Source organism: Aedes albopictus, chromosome 3 (genome assembly GCF_035046485.1).
Source record: "Aedes albopictus strain Foshan chromosome 3, AalbF5, whole genome shotgun sequence".
Taxonomy (NCBI): Eukaryota; Metazoa; Arthropoda; class Insecta; order Diptera; family Culicidae; genus Aedes; species Aedes albopictus.
In genome coordinates, this window is record NC_085138.1 from 377,347,612 (window position 1) to 377,363,103 (window position 15,492).

The 15,492-nt window shown below is 39.9% G+C and overlaps 1 protein-coding gene across 2 annotated transcripts in view; it reads left to right on the forward strand.

Moving 5' to 3' along the window:
• The window catches only part of LOC109409885 (serine/threonine-protein kinase ULK2), a 140,673-nt gene that overhangs the window by 24,601 nt on the left and 100,580 nt on the right, over nucleotides 1-15,492 (forward strand). The gene's annotated exons all lie outside the window — the stretch shown is intronic.

The window sequence follows — 15,492 nt, forward strand, 5'->3', positions numbered from 1 at the left end:
AAAGAAATAACTGGAAGATTTTTTAAGAACTCTGGAGGAATTCAAGGCGGACGAGAGAACTCCCGTAAGAAACTCGTGGGGGGGCTATCTGAACTAGCCCCAAAGAAAATTTTCGAAGAATTATTAAAGCAATCTTTTGAGCATTGAGGTTTATTCCAGGAGGCATACTTGGCAGATTCATAGAATAATCTCTTCTACCCTGAATTTTATTAATATGAGATTGAATGATGGTGAAAAATCAAACAAAGCGATATCTAGCAACATAATACCATCCCAAAACTTGTGAAATAAGTTTCCCTTCACGATGTATATCTTTTGCCCCACACCATCTTATTCTTGTCTCAATTACACCTATCGTATAAGATTTGGGTCATTAATGTACATTCCCGGCGTAATTTCTGTTCGCTTTTGCCCATTCTTCTTTTTTCGGGCATTCTCTACCTAATTCCAAGGATTCATCCCATGTCATGTTCCAAAGATTGCTCTTTGAATTTCTCCAGGTATTCATCCTGAAATTCTTCCATAGTGTTCCCCCGGAATTCTGCCAAGGATTTCATCCGGAGTTATTTGATCTGTGATCTCTCCTGGAATTCCTATAAATTTTTCTTCAAAAATTCCTCCCGAAATTCGTCCTGGGATTTCTTCCGAAGTGCCTCCAGAGATTCCTCCAATCCTCCCGGAATACTTTCGAAGTTTTGTCGCAGTGTTCTACCTGGAATTCCTCTCTCTATTACTCCAGGCGTTGGTTTCTGTGGGTTTTCCTGAAAATCCTGGAATTCACAGAAGTGTTCCAACGGTTTCTTCCGAAACTTTTCCAAGGATTGCCTCCAGATTTCTTCAAGAATTTCTTACGGAATTTTCCAGCATTTTTTTTTTTTTCAAATGTTTTCCAGGATTTCCACCACAATTTTTCAGTAATTTCCCCAGAAATTCTTTCCATGCTTCTCCCTGGAATTCTTCCCTTCTTTTCCAAAGCATCCTACCGGAACTCTTCGAAGCATTTTTTCCAGAGATTTCTCTCGCAATTCTCCAGGTGCTTTTTAGAAGCTCTTCCTGGAAATCTTGTTGAGATTCCTCCCGAAATTCTTCAAAGCATTCCTCCCGAATTTGGTCTAGAAAGATATCACAATCAGAGATTTTCGCGGACATCTTCCAAGGATTTCTTCCGGAATTCTTTCAGTTATTCAGTAATTCTGGGTGCAAATTGGAACAATACACGTGAAACTGATTCCAAAAACATGAATTAAGGTTCCAGTACACAGGGTCAAATATTTGCCCAAAAAGAATCCAATGCTCAAACATCCTGTTTGATTCGATCGAATTTTCATTAGTGTCAAACAGATGTTGTTTATTTAGTTCTTTCTTTGTCAAATATTTAACTGCGTGTACTTATAACCTCAGAAGAATATCCTCTCTCTTGACGCTTTATACATTGCAAAATATCCTTCTAAGTCCGCTGTCTTATTCCTTTGCGTTGCGCTTAGGATAACTTTGCCTACTACCCTACATGTCCTTATCCCAATCTTTATTTTTTTCCTTCTCCCTCAAATGGACTATCTAATAGGCTTTTAAGGGCGATGGCACAAAGCTCTGAAATGGCTTCAAAAAGTCAGATGAGTTCCGTACTTACCTTATCGGTCAGACTAAGGCCTGAGGTGGCCTGAGTGTTCTTTTTGCTGTTCGTAGGAGTTGTCTCCATCCTACTCGGTCCTTGGCTGTGTGTCTCCAGTTCCGCACTCTGTGAAGGGTCCGCAAATCGTCCTACACTTGATTGACCCAGCTAGCTTGCTGCGCACCACGTCTTCTTGTACCTCGAGAACCATTTTAGTCAGGTTGCTAACCGACATCCTGATGACGTGACCCGCCCACCGTAGCCTCCCGATTTTCGCGGTGTAGACGATGATTGGTTCTCTCAGCAGCTGAAGCAGTTCGTGGTACATTCGCCTTCTCCAAGTCTCGTCTTCCATATCTGCACTCCGCCTTAGATGGTACGCAACAACTTCCGTTTGAAAACTCCAAGGGCGCGTTGGTCCTCTGTACGTAGGGTTCGTGATTCGTGCCCATAGAGGACTACTGGTCTGATCAGCGTTTTGTAGATAGTTAACTTCGTGTGACGGCGAACTTTGTTCGATCGTAGAGTTCTGCGGAGTCCAAAGTAATCTCGATTTTGTCGCGTGGATCTTTGCCGATTGTATCGAGTCGTATTTACGCAAAGGGATTTGTTACGGGTGACTTATTGGGCCTACGCCAACACTCCTGTCTCGCCGGAGGGCCATCGTACCAGTTCTGTTTAGCGTTCCAACCAACACTGGGATGACCACGCAGATGGGGCTACCATCTTGGATCTAGCTGGACGTGATGCAGCATTTCTTATTCAGCCGCTGGATGCCAGAACAGACGCTGTTTGAGCCGCACCTCTTTGGTGAACAGACGCTCAGGTCGTACTTCTTCAATCTAGTTGAAGTCTGAAGGACAACAATGCCCAGGATCTTAACTGGTGGTCTTGGTGGTATTGGTGTTGGACCCGTGGAAGCATTAGGTAGGAACTTGTGATTGTGAGGACCAGAACTATGTCGAACGCTCTCCTTATCGACTCATCAGATATTGTCGTCGCGGTTGAAACCCGAAGATATCCCACACCCGACAGTCGATATTTCTCAAAATCCATACGGGAAACCTAACGTCGGACGTAGTACGCTGGACAGCGGACCTGGCCCTCTATCCACGTACGTCCGACACACGGTTTAGCAGAAAAATCGAATTACAATAAGTTCCGAACAGTCAAGTTCGAAATGGATTGAAAGTAAGGCAAAATTGTGTTAGCCAATTTCATGTAACACTACATCCATGAACCTCATATTTCAGCAAAGTTAAACTTCGCCAAAAGCCTATGAATAATGCAACAGCCATACTGTCTACCAGCGCTGCTACCACCACCTATGTACGTAGCTTCCTTGTATAATCGATACTTGGCTCGATGCCTCGCGTTCCGAAGCTTCATGCCACGCGTCTACGCATCGACTAGAGCGCGGGACTAGAATCCGTTCAAGGACACTCGCGTGCGCGACTGTAATCGCTGCCAGTGTCTCTGCCTCAAGTACCGCAAGATTTGCACGCCACTCATTAGAGGGAGGCAAGGAACTCTACTTCACAGTGCAAATTAAACAGTAGGAAACCCGATGGGAACCGGTTCGTCAAACGGTGCGGTGGCGATCGGTCGTTCCTTCCGGAAAGTGCACCGTTGAACTTGCTCGAAAATAAATCCAGTGCACGCGTGCGTCTGTCACCAATTATTTATAGTGAGGAAGGGGTGACACAATGTCGTAACACCCATCGTAGTGCTTCGTTTCGCGGTGTGAAGCTAAACAAGTTTTGCCGCCGCTGCTGCTGTGTGTAGCTTCATTGATTGAGGCGGTGTTTTTTGTTGTGCGGTACGGTTCAGTATATGATTTGTATGGTCGTTGTGTTGTGTTACCGTTTCGCATTTATGTATTGGCTAATGATACGGACAAAGTTTCGATTCCGACAGCTTTTTGTGTTGTATAGTTTTTATTTAGTTGCTATTAGCTTACTTTCAACGCGAGTATATGATAGCGCACCATATGACGTGGGAAGAAACGTGCTTCGGTCAGTCAAGGAGATTCTTTTGTATGGCAGCTAGTGGGAAGTGTGTTTATTTTTATTCGATCGCTTTTGTTGTGATGAGAAGTTAGACATCTGATGAATCGATTGACGAACCAAATTCCCAATTCCATGTGGTTTCCAGCAGCTGGTCGCTGGGGTACTACTATTGGCGTAGCCAAGATTTTTTGTCTGGCATGACTTGAGATGACTTTCATGGATTCCTTCAGAAATTTCACCAGGAGTTCCTCCAGGAAATTAGTTGGAGTTCCTCTAAATATTCTTCCAATTAATTCATCCAGATATTCCTTCAAGAATTCCTACTGGAATTCCTCCAGGAATTCCTCTGGAAATTTTTTCAAAAATTTCTCCAGGGATTGCACCCAAAATTCCTCTAGAGAATTCTCCAGAATTTTATTCAGGGATTCCTACAGGAACTCTCCAACCTCGCCTACCCAAGTTCCCACACATTCCTTTAGGAATTTCTCCAGGAATTCTGTCAGGAATTTGTCCAGACGTTCCTCAAGAAATTGCTTCAGGGATTCCTCCACGGATTCCTGAAGGAATTTCTTCAGGATTCATTCAGGGATTTCTCTAGAAATTTATCTAGGGAATACTCCAGGCATCCTCCACGAATTTCCCCAGGGATGCCTCCAGGATATCCTCCAATTATTCCTTTTTTTTTCAAGAATTTCTCTGGCTGTTTCTCCGGGTTTTCCTTCAGGTATACTTTCAGAAATTCCACCATGGATTCCGCCAGGAATTTCTTTTGGTATTCCGCCAGGAATTTGTCCAGAAGTTCCTCCAGGATTTTCTCCAAAGATTCCTCTAGGAATTGCTTCAGGGGGTTATCCAGGATTCCTTCATGGATTTCTCCAAGAATGCCTCTAGAAATCCCTCCAGGTATTCACCCAAAAATTCCTTCAGGAAGCCCTCCATAAATTTGTCTAGAAATTCCTCCTGGGATTCTTCAAGCGATTTCTTCAGAAATCTCTCCAAGGATTCCTCCCATATTTGCTCTGAGGTTTCCTCCGCGAATTCATCCAGGGATTCCTCAAGGTATACTTTCAGAAGTTTCTTCAGGAATTACTCTAGGGATTTCTCCAGGATTTCTTTCAGGGATTGTTCCAGGAATTCTTGCAGTGATTCTATCAGACATATCAGAAATCCAATAATCATCTTTTCACCCAAGATTTTTTGAAGAATACTTGATGATTTGTTGAATTACTGAAGGATTTCTAGAGGAATTCCTCCAACGATTTGTTTTAGAGTACTTCAAGATAATTTTAGAGGGATATAGAAGTCAGGAAGTTCTCCAAGAAGTCATCCAGGGATTCTTTCACAATTATCTCCGAGAAATCTTGAAGAAGTTCATCCGCAGATTTATTCAGGAACCCTCCCATGAATTTCCTCAAAAATACCCCCTGCAGCTCCTGCAAAGGAGTTCCTTCGTTAATTCGTCCTGCAATTCTTTCAGAAATATATCCTGCTATTCTTCTACAGTCACTGTGACTTACTTTAACCCTCTGGAAACGGATGGGTCATATGTGTCCAACCGAGATAATCGACCATCACAAATGTTTTGCATCCATAATGGTGAAAATTCCGTTTCCAAAGGGTTAAACATTACGTGCTAGAAGTGCTTTCAGACATTTCTCCAGGATTTTTTTTCATGAATTCATCCAGAGCAGACTCTTCGCAATTCTCCCAGAGTTGTCTGCTGAAATTTTTCTAGAAAATGCACCATGATTTCCTCTAGGAATTGCTTTTTAAATATCTCCAGACATTTTTTTGAATACATTCCAGCTATTCGTCCAGGAAATCCTTCATGTGAACTCCAGGATTTTTCCAAGAATTCCAACATTTGAGAGTTCGTCGAAAGAACTCCAAAAATGATTATTAAAGAATTTCCTCAGGGGTTACCTTTAATAATTATTTCCTCAGGGGTTACCTTTAATAATTAATTAATAATAAGAATTTCCTCAGGGGAAATTTAGATGATTAATTATTGGCAAAACTCCAGTTAGTCATAAGATATTATGCATTTTCAAAAAAAAAATTAGGACAGGTTTCCAATGGAGAAAATTTTGAAGGAAATCATGAAGAAAATTCTGGATCAGACCTAAATAGAGTTCGTAATTTCCAAAAGAGCTCGGCTATGATTTGTTGGGATAGTTTTGTGGATATCAACAAAAACAATATTATAAGCTCCAGAAGAAACAATCCTCTGCCTACCAGCACCACGCTGATTTGTGTAGAAAAGGCGAGGTTTGTTTTCCAGCACAATGTACAAAATACAACAGCATGACTACTGAAGAGTGAAGTAATGCTTTGAGAATTCTCTTGGCGTCAAGCTTCATCCGACACCGAGTGCCTTCCGCAATCCAGCTCCAGCGTCCCGAACAGCCAGTACCCTCTGCCTCGACCTCTTGGTTCCAGCGCAGGTCCCTCAAGATACTAGATCCTCATCGCCTCTCGGTAACTCAACGACTATTGGCACCAGGCCTCATCGCATCTTGATACCTCATCTGATATTGGATGGTACCGCATCTTGGTCTCCTCGCTTTCCGAACCACCACCCTGGGCCCATAACCTGTTGGAAATAAAAACACAAGCAAGACTTCGTTCTCCAAACCCAGGCGCTGACTGATATCGTTACCAGCTCAGTGACACTCTTTTATTCAATCTAGGTATAACTTATTTACAACTCATTTCCATCATACTTTACCTACCAGTTGATACCTTGCTCCAGTGAGCTGTGTGATGCACCTCCAAGGATGTACCTATTATCCAACAATTTTGCCCTTTGCTTTACCAGAGAAAAAAAAATGTCTTCAATACCTGTGCTGTCAAATTCACCAATCTTCTGTGAATTCGCCATGATTCGTCTGTTGCAAACCGTCACGTTACAAGGTCTTGTTATTTTAAAGTCGCAAAACAATTATTAATCCATGTCAGGTCTAAATAGTCCAGACTAAAGTGTCTCGAGTATACCAAAGTGGCGAATCCTGGTCGTTTTGACAGGTCTCCTGCTCGATTGGAACTATGGGGATGACAGCAAATCGGCTGTTCCAATTTTGACGTTTCTCCTCTTTGTTATTCCAGACTCGTTAGTCCAGACTAGGTTATCAGATCCAGACTACTCACCAGCTGAACTAAACAAAAACAAATCCGCAGCCACTTGCGAATAAACTGTTGTTGTTGTTTTGATCACTGCCTACTATAGACACTATAGATTCCATAGACTCGCGGAGACATGGTTGAGCAATACGATTTTAGTGTGTTTTACCGTGAATTTAGAGTGTACCGAGCGAATATGACGTCACGCAATCCATTGTCGCTATTGAAATCGTGACGTCATGCTCGTTTGGCTACACGAACTGACAGTTCGTTTGGCTACAGTTGTCTTCGCCTTCGCGAGTCTATGGAATCTATAGTGTCTATACTGCCTACACGTTTCTCAGTCCAAGTGTTGAAGCCGCGTGAAGCTTTCCACCACTATCAAGAGACTGTAGTGTATCATAGTCACCCGCAGTATGCGATTACGCGATTGTTTACAATAATTCAGCAGCTATAGCTGCTCAATCTCTGTAAGCTAGTGTAAGCTCAGCGTCGTCCGATTTGTTTCGGAATGCCCATTCTTATGGGCATCACAGTTACAGAAAGTGAGACGAACCCCATTTCTACAGACTCGGCAGCACATGTTCAACTTTGTAAGCCTGTTGTCGATCTCGTCGAACAGTGCGGGGTCTCGGTTCTGTTTACTAAACAAATGCTTCGCGTGTATGGCAATGATCCGCGATAAGATCGTGACGAGACGAGTGAGCGAGCACCCAGCAGCTATCGATCGACGCCAGCCAGTCACGTACACTCAGCGAAGTAAACTACCGAAATTCATCAAAATACCTTATGAAATTTAGCCATAACTGTAAAGTATGGATGCCATAAGAATTCCTTATAAAAATTGAACATGCTTATTATGACCTAATTACATAAGATAAACTTATGAAAAGAGCTGAAAAATCACAAAATGATGCAGACTGGAATCGATCCATGAACGTCGAGATCACTGAGCTCGTGCCCAACCCACGCGGCTATCGACGCTAGAGAATATCGTGTTGCTAAATGTGTATAAAATTCAAACTGTGAGTAGATTCTGCGTCATAGACCGATCTTATGAAAATCGTTCTAGCCGTTATGAATTTTTTAAAGGCCATTCCATAAGTTAGACCTTATGATAATCTTAGGTTTATTTGCCTGAGTGTAGCTATTTACCGAACGACGACGACCACACCACATTACCTACATACATATCGGTGCGGTCCTTCGAATCGGTCATCACCGGGTGGTGTGGTTGCCGGCGAACTTCTCGCCTCGCACATTAAATAACCGGATTTCTTTTGTTGATACCTCTCTCTACCTACTCTACTGTGTCTATCGCCGTTATGGACACTAAAAATAAAAGGACGTCAAACAACGTCGGTGGCCTGGTCAAACAAAAGGAGGATCGTTGTCCAGCAAGCAACGATCGCTGATAATCATGACTCGCTCGCTTGGTCAGATCAATTAGCAAGGTTGTGAACTTGACATCATTTTCAGGAAAATGTGAGTTGACTGCAATACGCCTGGACGGTAGGCAAACAACTTTGCACCGTATTGCGTGCAAGTTCGGGGTGGCCAGTTGGGAAGACTTGTCATCATTCTGACTTTCCCAATGTTGAACTTCTTTATTCATAAAATTCACTTCTGACGAACTGGAATAAAAAGTTTTAACGCTTGGTTTTATGGATTAATCTTCGAAATATCTTCAAGACCATTATATTGTTAATATTGTTACTTGAGATATCCGCGCTGTTAGTATTAGTATAAGTGCGGAATCTTGGATAAAAATACCGTTTCGAATCGAATCGTTTCGAAGTGCTCTGTGCACTTATTCAGCACCTTTTGAAGAATAAGTGCGCTGAAGACCCCGACTTCAGGAATATCTCCTACTGGAACTACTGGAGGATTCCTAAAAGAAAACTAGAAGATGTTCAAACGGAACTACTGGATAATTCCTCGAATAATGGATCGTTCCTAGAAGAAACACTTGAGAGACTTCCAAAATAAAGATGTTTTCTTGTACACGAAAAGAAAAATCATTATTGAATGTATAAGAAAATGTTATACATTTTTGCCATTTCGTTTTCCTCATGAAGCTTATCTGAGCGTGTAATATGAAGCATAACATACGATAAATATAATGTATAAGTTTAACTTATGAATGTCATTTGATATTCTTAATATTTTGAATTAGAATTGCCTAGTACTATGTATGCATTAGATCTAATAAAATGTATTACTGCATATTTTGATTGCGGATTCCAAATGTTTTACTTTTTCTATACTTTTTTGGAAAAATATGAAATTGTTGATAACGATAAACTTTATTTATTTGTTTATTAAACATCACTACAGTATGTTATATAAACGAAATCATGAACGCTCAATAATTCCAGCCGGGATCTTAACTTCGGCAGCAGGTGGCACCGCCCTTTCCAGCTGGAGCGTCGAGAAGCAGCGGAGCCAGAATCTCCGTTCCGGTACTAGGCAGCAAGTGGGACACAGCACCACCAGGTAGCCGGATGTCGAAGAGTGACGCTGCCAGCCGGAGTTTCCGTTCCGATACCGAGCAAGCGGGAGACAGCACCTTCAAGTAGCCGGAATGTCGAGGAGTGATGGTGCCAACCGGAACCTTCGTTCAGGTTGCGAGCAAGTGGGAAACCTCGTGGGAGACAGCATCTTCAGGTAGCCACGATGAGAAGGAGCGATGGTGCCAACCGGAATCTCCGTTCAAACAGTGATTAGTCATTGACACCGTTAGCTGCAGTATCGAGAAGCAGCGAGGTAATATGTCGACGTTGTGGCCAATATATAATTCACTCTGTCGAAATGGAGATTGAAACAAACGATGATTAAGCTATACATTAAAATGATGTAATTATCACTTACCGTGTTCTACAAGCACTTTTATGTATTTTATTTCGCCGAAATACAACATTTTTCGACGGTTTTTGTTTAAAGAGCAATGGCGCCGTTCCTCAAGCCGAATCTTCACCATGGTGAAAGTTTCCAAAACAAAGCCGTGGAAAATTTATTAGTTGAAACTTATACTTTTCTAGCCATAACATAAAACTTATACAGTGCATAAGGAAATGTTATAGCTATTATTAAGTTCTGGTATGAACAAAATTAGTTGAAATTATAGAAGCAATTAGGGCATTCCTAATGAAAATTATTAACCAATACTCATAAATAAAATAATTAAATTATTTTTCGTGTAGAAATTCATTATTGATTCCCTGAAAAAAAATGTGGAAGATTTCCAAAAGGTTTTTCTGAAGGTTTCGCACTATGAACCCCTGGAGAATTTTCGGTAAGAATTTGATGATGAACTCTAGGAGAGCTTCCAGAAGAAACTTAAGAATGATTTGTGTATCATTCTATCTACTTTCTCTCTCTTCTTCACATATATGTACGTCTCATATACAGGGGATAGACAAAATGATCGGGACAGGCAAAATTTTCACTTTTCAAAAAATGTTCAACTAGCTGTAACTTTTCGAAAAGTGTATCGAATATTATCAAATTTTTACTGTAAGTTCATCAAATGGTTCAAATTTGGGAAAGATCGGGCTATTTTCCACGAAGTTATAAAGATTCTTGAAAAAAGTAAAATTATCCTATAGCTAATTTTGAGCTGCTATATCTCCGGATTTAATGAACCGATTGCAATGAAATTTTGACCATTTATGACTTATATAATGAACTCTGGAAAACATTTGACCTTGAAATTTGACTTAAAATGTTTAACAAGAGAAAAAGTTATAGCGATTTTATTTTTTTCACGATTTTTTAGCAAATTGGTCTATTACTTTTTAAATTTATTGGCGGTTATGTTGTTTCTTTCCTTCAAAACACATTTATATATGAGTCAATTAGAGGGAAATTAAATGAACTATAATTTGCATCTTAAATTTTGAAACGACGTTGAAGTTTTGGATAATTTGGTGTTTTATTAAAAAAATAATCTAATCGTAATAATTTTCTTACGTGTTATGAATTTTAAGTTGCGTCAACGGTTTTTCATAGCTCATTATACAAGTCATAAATCCTCAAAATTTCATTGCATTTCGTTCATTGATTCCGGAGATATAACAGCTCAAAGTTGGCTATCGAAGCCAGTTGAACATTTTTTGACAAGTGAAAATTTTGCCTGTCCCGATCATTGGAATTCTATTAAAAATTTTCTCAGAAAATAATTAGAGATTTTTCTGGACTACATTTATGAATTTCTCACGAATTATCATTAGGAATTACCCCAGAATTTTTTTTTCCGAAATATACTCAGAAGCTCCTCCTTGAAATTCCTTCCCGAGAAATTTCTTCAAGAATGCCCCAAGGATTTTCATTAGAAATTTTCCTAGATATTCACCCATAAGTTCCTCTACGAATTTCACTGATTTTTTTAGAAATTTACTCTGGTACTACTCGAATAATTTCCACAGGAATTCTTTCGGAAATTTCCTCAGGATTCACTCCAAAAATGCCTTCAAGTATTCCCCGTAGACTCTTTCAAGCATTTCCCCAGAATTTCTTCCAGGAATTTCTCCATGATTTCAAAAAAAATCTTTCTGAAAGTCTCCAGGTATTTTAAGGAAGGTCCCTCAGCAATTTCGTTGGAATTTCTCTCGGAATTTTCCTACAAATTCCTTCAAGAATTCTCCAGAGATTTCCCCAGGAATGTCAACAGAGGTGCAATTATTATTTTTTTTTCAATTGCAGGCTGGACTTGATTTGATCACGCCCTTAACTTGTCTGCCTCCGATTTTATATTCTTTCGATTTTATTACGTTTTTGACCCGACTAACTAAAATTGCATCAGTTATCGTGTAGGTCAACTGGGGTTTTTAAGAAATTAACCCAGGCGCCAAACTCCAACATTTTCCTCAGGAATTCTGCCGGAAATTTCCCAGACATTTCTCCACGAACCGTTCAGAGAATATCCTCAAGAGTTCTAACAAAAATTTCCCCAGACATTCCACCAAGAATTCCCCATAAATTCCTTCAGGAGTTTTCTCAGGATTTTGATCAATAATTGTCCCCAGGAATTGTTTTAGAAATTTCATCGTATTTTTTTCAGAAATTTCTGCAAGAGCTATCCAAGGACTTTCCCAGTAATTCTTACGGAAATTTATTCAGCAGTTCCTCAAAGGTCTCGTCTAAGCGATTCGTGCGTTGAGCTGGAAATGCTCCACAGAATCCTAAGAGTATTGGGTGTAATTATTTTATTTTACCTCCAAGAGTTTCCTCAGGAATTCTGTCGCAAATTTCCCAGAAATTTCTTCAATCGTTTGAGAAATTTCCTCAGGAGTTCCAACGAAAATATTCCCAGATAAAAAGAAAGAAAGAATACCTTGAAGTATACCGGAGGAATTTTGTAAAAAAATGATAAAGATCAGGCGAAATCCCTGAAGGAATCACAGAAGTAAGCAGCAGGAATCCTGAGCAGAATTTCAAATAATAAACTTTTGAAGAAATTTCGGAAATAATTTTCGAAGAAAAAATCTGAAGAAATATCTCAGGGAGATCTCTCGGTGAATAACAGGAAATCCCTCAATGATCCTTGAATAAATCCAGGGAAAATATTCATGTGGGATTCTCGAGGAAATCGTTCAGGAAACCTCGAGATATTCAGGAGGTCAAAAGTGATCTATAGAGGAACCCTTAAACATATTTGAGTATCCATGGAGGAATGCATGTACCAATGCTGCGAGAACTCTACAGAATACCTTGGAAGAACTTCTGGGAATCTCAGGGGAATGAATGGAAGAATTTTGAAAAGAATCCCAGGAGGATTCCCGTTAGGAATGCTAAAAAAACTCAAGTTAAATCCTGAACAGAATCTCGGGAGAAATCCTGGCAAGAATATGTGGAGGAGCTCCTGAACGAATATCTAGAACAATCCTGGGAGAATCCGCAGAAAATCATTAGGAGGAATCCTGATCAAGAATCCAACCAAGGATTCCTAATCAGAGTGTCTACTCATAACTCAAAATAAAATTCCCTGAGTTTTTCAGGCGAAATCCTAGGATGTCTATCAGAGTTCCTTCTTGGATTTCCGCAGAAGTGTTTCACAAGACATCTGTTACAGTACCTCCAGATATTTCTTCCAGAGGTTTTCCGATATGCTCCCAAGAAACAGAGATAGCTGAAACAGTTTCTTAAGCTGAAGTTTGCTTAAGAGTTGTTTGTTCAACTCTTACACAGCTAAAATGTTTGTTGGGCTTCCAGAGTTTCTCGCTGGATTCCTAATGAAGATCCATCCAAAATTATTTAAAGTTCTTCCCCAAATGTCACTTAGTGGTTTTCCGGGATAGCTTTCCAACAGTTTTTCTGGGGATTTTTACCGAAAGTTTCCGATATTTCTCTTGGATTTCCGCACGGAATTTCGCCCTTAGCTGCTCCCAGGATTCCATGAGGTTTACAGAATTCCCCCTTGGATGTCCTTAATATTTCCTCTCTGGATAAATCTTAGAACTTTTTTCTCCAGATGCCTCATTTTTCTCAGGTGTTTCCTGAAGAAACATCGCAAGAAATCTTCTGAGAGAAGTTCCAGAAGAAGTATCCCAGCTATAACTCCTGTAGAAAGCCAGGAAGGAACTCTAGAAGAAAGCTCACAGAAATTTCTTGAAGATATTACAAGAAATAGGGTATGTGTTCCATCAGTAATCTCACGCTCTCATTTTCATCCTATTCGAATACAAGCGATTACGGCATTGATTGAATCCGTTGCTTTTGTTTTTATGTGTGCTGACTTCTAACAAAAAATATAAAAATATGAAACAAAACAAACAGCGCATCAACCCTTTGTTTTTCGGAGGATGAAAATAAGAGCCACATGCTTAAAAAGGGAACCAATATCCTACTTTGAAAGAAATCTTGGCAGGAACTCCTGTACAATCGTTGGAGGATTTCCATGTATAACTCCTGTAGCAACTCAGCGACAAATTCTGGAAAGATCTCCTGGAGAAGTCCCAAGAGGAACAATGGAAGGAATCGCGTAAAATCTTCAAAGAGGAGAAATTCTGCGTCAACTTCTGCAACAACTTCTACGATTTATCCCGATAGAAATGCTTATACAGAATTCGGAATAAATTGTGGTAGAAATTCTACGAAAATTTCTTTGAGCAAAACGCAGGAGGAACTCCAGGAAAAAATCCCACGAGGGGCTCTGGGAGCAATACCGGGAAGGAATACCAAAAAAAGAATGGCGTGAAAAATACTGGAATTCCGAAAGATCCAGAAAGGAACTCTGACGGAATTTCAGGAAAAATCCTTGTAGTGGATTTTTTAGATGGATTTGAACTTCTAGGGTCATCCACGTCCACTTAAAATTTGATTCAAGTTGATTTGCGAATATTTTTCAGCGGAATTTTTAACGTCTTTATGGAACCACAACTACGGTAGCTTACGGGAAAAATATTTGTTTTGTCGGTTCGTTCTTACTACAAGCATGCTCAAGAAAAGAAAACACTACAGAAAAACAATTCAGTAATCTCTATGGACGCTTCTTTTAAGTAGACCTACAGGTTATAAAGCTCACTACTTTTTATTCATACGATCTAACGTTTTATTTGTTATCTGAGTAAAATTTTCCTGAGTGCTCAACATATTTCCTGAGTATTTCAGGTTTTACCCAGTCAAAAAACCCCTAAGGGTTCCCGTTTTCCAAGTTTTTCCAGGTAATAGACACCCTGCTGAATCCCTGGAAGGGGGGCTTCGTAGAGGGTATTCATGGGAAAATTTAAAAGGAACTCGTGGGGGAATTTCAGCGGGAACATTGCAGGTATCCTTGATTAATATTGAACATAAATAAATAATATTAAAAAAAAATACAAGGTGAGCCCCTGGAATACTTATAGAAATTTCGGAAGGAATGTAGAACAAATCATGATATTCATCTACCAAACTTCCCTGGCAAAATCCCATGGTGACTGCCGGAAAGAATTCAGAGATAAATTCTGGCGAAAAAATCTAGGAGAAAACTTGATGTTATTCTCGATATGAAACGATTTTAAAAAATAAAACATGATGAATCCTCAAAGAAAAATCTCGCGGGAGTCTGGAGATAAGTTACGAAAAAAATATGAATACATTAGAAATTGTTTATTGAGAGAAAAGCAGTTTTATAGCAATGAAAAAATTCAAATATGGAAAATGAAAATATTTCCCCATTATATTAAAATAGGGACAGTGTTATCACCCCAAACTTCATTGAGGGAGTGCTAAATTCGGGACAATACATTACTTCAAAATTCACCAAGTTGTAAGTATTTCTGAATTGCTTGCCCTTGAAAAATTAACCCTCTTTCCCATGGTTGCTCTATAGCACCATCGATTTTCGACGAATCCGAGACAAACGGAATTAGATGAATATGATGCAATAATTTTTGAAATATGATTGTGTAAACCTAAACCAATATATTGGATCTCCATTTAGCTTAGTTATTAAGGCTATGGATCGCCAATTCGGAAACGGCGGGTTCGATTCCCGTTCCGGTTTCTAGACTCCCTGGGCATAGTGTATCATTATACTTGCCTCACAATATACGAATTCATGCAATGGCAGGCAAAGAAAGCCCTTCAATTAATAACTGTGGAAGTGCTCAAAGAGCACTAAGTTGAAACGAGGCAGGCCAAGTACCAATGGGGACGTCGAGCCATAAAGAAAAAGAAGAAGAAGAAATCTAAATACGAACTGCTTGTTTCAACAGTGGAACTATTGATAAGCAATAGAAAGCTATTGATTTACAACTAAAAACTTGTTTG